General features: G+C 45.6%; 1 long non-coding RNA gene across 1 annotated transcript; it reads left to right on the top strand.

Moving 5' to 3' along the window:
- The first annotated feature begins 218 nt into the window (after nucleotides 1-218).
- On the top strand, nucleotides 219-1,803 carry LOC125522574. Its single transcript, XR_007289835.1, has 2 exons — nucleotides 219-1,148; nucleotides 1,344-1,803. It is a non-coding gene; the product is annotated as an uncharacterized LOC125522574 (long non-coding RNA).
- The last annotated feature ends 2,642 nt before the right edge of the window (nucleotides 1,804-4,445 follow it).

The following is a 4,445-nucleotide window of genomic DNA, read 5'->3' as shown; positions in this document are numbered from 1 at the left end:
TGAGTGTATGCGCGTGTATATGAGCGCTTGCGTCTGTACTGATGCTAAAAAAAGAAACCTAAAAAATTAGGGCACGAGACTCAAACCTGGACCCTCTTCATATGCTACAAAATTTGTTTATAAGAAAATAATAGGGCACGGGAGGTCGGACCAAGATAAATTACACGGTCCTACCTCGGACCAGCTACATCCCCCCACCCACCCCACAATGGCAGGGTATGAGAGAGAGAAATAAGGTGAAAAATTGGGCAGATAGGCAGCGAACCTGAAACCTGAGAGGTACCTCACAGTGAAGCTGGCCACGAAACCAATGTGCGCTCCGTCTGGACAATTTTTTTTTTCCGATACAAGTGTGGACAAGATATCTAAGACTATATGTTTTTAGGGTATCTAAAATAATACTCCCTCCGTCCGAATTACTTGTCGATGAGATAAATATATCTGGATATATTTTATTTCTAAATACATCCATTTTTATTCATTTTTGTGACAAGTATTTTCGAACGGAGGGAGTATGTAGTAGTTTGCTTTCCGTACCGCTTGCCTTCAGTAGCACTTGGGCTGGCCCAGTGGTATAGCGTACCATTTTCTTATCTTCAAGCGATTTTCCTATTGCGTATTCTATTGGTTTTATTTTTATTTTGTTTTACCAACTTGTTCTTTATTTGTAAGTTTATTTACTTCCATATTGAGAATTTATTGTGTATTTTATTTTCTTTTTTCATTATTTTGTACCTTGAAGTAAGCATGAACTTTTTCCAGACTTTGTGTGGATTTTAAATACATGTATGCATTAAAGTGCTGCGAAATATTCCTTCATGCAACTTGAATGAGAGCTCAGTCTATAGCAGAATAGCAAAATCAGTGAACATGTAAAAAGGATTACAGTACAATGGAGAACTCGGGTATTATTATATGTCCCCTTTCATTTTTCATTTTCTAATGGAGTATGTTATCTTGTGTGTTTTGCCATGTTTATACGCAGTCCTTCAGTCGCTTTCTGGACCACCTTTCCATAGCTGTTATCCAAAATGAGTGAATGGGCCAATCTGCATTCAGGTCTTGAAAGGGAGTTCGGGCCTTGTGTGACTGCAGATCATGCAAAATTTGCAGAGCCAGCAAGCTTTGCTGTGCGCGCACAGCTTCAGGTATCTCTAAAATTTCAAGTTTATATTCTCCATTGTTAAGTGTTAACGCTACAATATCATCTCTACTTGTTTCCTTCTGTTGTGTGTTGTCTGTTGGTATCTGGGTTTAGTTAGCAGCAGTTCAAACGGGAAACAACCAAAAAGTCAACCAGCAATGGCCAAACTCACTCAGTGCTTCATTTGCACAATCTACAGGCAAGAAATTCGGATCAGAAACGGGAGGCGGAGACACGCCAAGGCCTGAAGTAGCTGGAGGCGCCGCGTCGTCAGCGACATACGACATGACGAGCCCGATGGATGGGCCTCGCCGGTTCGCCCTGTCGACTTGCTGCCTCACCCTGTCCATCCCGGGCAGGGCCGGCAAGGCTGTTGTCGACGAGCCTGCCAGGTGCCAGCAAGCAGAGCAGCAGGACTAGCGGCAGGCTGGAGAGCTCCATGGCCGTGGCTGGCATAAAACTTGGAAGCACGATGAGGGGATGGAGCAGTTTAATTACCTCCGCGTTGAGTGGTGAGCGTGATGATGTGCTCTAATTGTTTATACATGGATATGGTTGAAGATGTCTCTGTCAGGGGATTTGGGTTATCAAGCAAAATCCGTGTTGAATTTTGTACCGGGGAAAACATGGCAATACAGAGGAGGATTGTTTGTTGTTTTTATTTTTTATTTCCTTTTGGTTTTGCGGTACCTGAACATTGGTTGTTTCTGTTAGTGGAACTGGGGGTTGCCCTTGCTAAAGAAAATGTAAATATTGCTGAAACTGACGTGTCGAGTTACTTTTCTTGATCAAAACCAGCCATCATATCTCAGACTTCAAGAAAAGTGAAATAGAATGGTAGATTATGCATGTGTTTATATAGAAGCCGGGCGGCCATCTATAGCCGGTGCGTTTTACTAATTTCCCAATCCACCTTCACGTGACATGCATAAACAACACTTACCGGCTCCTATATATTTCACCTCATTTTCGCATGAACGCGTAGGAAAGCCCACCATCTCCCATTCATTCATCCGCACATTTTACATTTCCACATAACTCTCTCTTCACCATTTTCGTATAATAAGTAGATTTCAATACACATAGATAATCAAGATGATGTTAGCAAACATGTACGACTGCGAGGCATCGGGAAAGAAGTACTTGAATCAATCCTTACGCACCCAATAGCGATCATGTTGCCACACCCAAAGAGCACACTCTTCCACTGATAGTTGGACTGCAAACCTAGTAGGTTATGCTTAGGGATGGGGGAGCCGAGTGGGCTTACGGGCTTGGCCCAAGATAGAACTAACCCATCGCGGGCTTGGCTCAAACTCACAGTTCAGCAGGCCGAGCCGAATCGGCATATTTTGACTTGTTCCTGCCACTGACCAAGCCCAATTCGACCCGAGATAGGTAGTTGTCTTTTAGCCCCAGCATAGCCCAATATGCCAAGGCCAAAAAACCTGTAAGCTATGTCTTCAACACCTTGTAGGCTTAGTCGTTGTAGACCTTGTAGGCATCACAAAGGTTTGGTCGTGTCCTGTTAAAAGGGGTTGACGATTATTAGTTGTTGTTATTATTATTTCTTGCTTTTTTTGTTTTATGGTAGCCCGGACACTGTTTGTTTTGGTTAGTGGAACTGAGGGTTGCCCTTGCTTAATGTAAAGATTGCAAAAATGATTTTTCCAGTCAGTTCTCCAGATCTTGATGTTGGACATCATAACTAAGGAGTTTTCTTATTATAGTACATCAAATCAATTTGGGTTGTTCACTTATCTTACTTGGAGGGTCGAGATGATCCAACGACAACAAATTTTCAGTAGTACATTTTGGGTACTCTAATCTATATCTATACCTCTATATCTAATACTCCCTCCGTTCGTTTTTATAAGGCGATTCAGACAGCTGAGTTGGAACTGTTTAGTACACTGTCTGAATTTACTAAAACATCTTATATAAGTGAACAGAGGGAGTAATAAAGGACGGAAGCTTTTATAATTCTCCATAAGCTGTCTCTTTGTTTTTTTATCTCGCTACTAAGCTTCGTGATGATAATTAAGCTTCACGTACGCGAGGTGGTACTAAGATGGTTCATACTAATTTATTGATTCTATGGGCCGCCTCCTGCGTTCCTGCTATGGGCCCCATCATGTGCTTTTGCTTTTGGGCCGCATAAGGCCTTATGCATATGTGTTTACACCTCACGATTTTGAATATATATAAGATAAAGAAAAGGTGTTGTGCCCACGACCTGGTCTTTCGCTCGTAGTTGAACTCTTGCCTTCGCTAGCGTCTACCTCACGTAGTAAATACAAAGAGCAGACGTTAAACACGGCCGATTCCAAGGGTAATTATCAGTGTACGTGACGTCGAGGCTGGTGGCAACAACCGTCGAGGCCAACGCCGACGGGCCCACATCATCCGGAGGTTTCTCGCTCTTCCGATTCGCTGCACCAGTGCGGTCCTCTAGATGACCGTCTTTGACAACGACGAGGAGATCAGCAGGCCTACATTGTTCAGGTACGGCGTCCACGTGGTATGCTAGCGACAACACGTTCCAGCTGCTCAGGTAGAACGGCATGGGCCACCCTCCAGTCATGATCATCGATCGCGAAAAGCGCACGGGCTCATCGGCATGATGGCGGTGCTCGTCCCAGAGTGCTCTCGACGGCTTAGAGCAACCGAGTGTGGAGTGGAGAAATGTGCGCCGGGGGAAGTAGGCATCCCCATGGTGTATGTCATTGTCACCACCTGCGAGCAGGGTATCTCATACGTCCTCGCCCTCGCATTGTCTCCCGGATAGCCGCACCGCCGAAACGACGAAGGCAGAGCTTCCCTCAAGAACAAGGTCACCGCACCGCGCTGAGTTCTTGTGGCCGCTCATCCTTCTCCAATGACCACTGTCGTTGAGTTTCAGCACATAGGTATGGCCACTGCTTCTCCTCCACCTCCTTTCACCGCGTGGAGGGATCCACCCGGATCGCCGGAGGTCGCCAACGGGATGACCTGGACGCGGTTGCCGCCGACTACTTCACCCCACTCCGCACAACCCCCACCAACAATAGCCCAAACTCCCAGGGACTGCGCTGCCTGGACGCGTCGGCGGCATTCCCACTCCTCGCGGACGCCACTTCCTAGATGAGGTCGCACCACCGAACCAGTCTATGCGTCTAAGCCACATCCTGAAGGACGTCGATTGGCCTGCTAACCCTCTCTTGTCAATCCACTTGCAGGGCAGCATGTCCCTTGCTGAACAGCTAATTACACAATTAATGTACTCATCAATTCTTTTTTTCTTTGCGAGAAATGTACTCAT

This window comes from Triticum urartu, chromosome 7 (assembly GCF_003073215.2).
Source record: "Triticum urartu cultivar G1812 chromosome 7, Tu2.1, whole genome shotgun sequence".
Classification (NCBI taxonomy): Eukaryota; Viridiplantae; Streptophyta; class Magnoliopsida; order Poales; family Poaceae; genus Triticum; species Triticum urartu.
The sequence above is the reverse complement of the archived record's forward strand: the minus strand, read 5'-3'. Positions and strand labels throughout refer to the sequence as shown.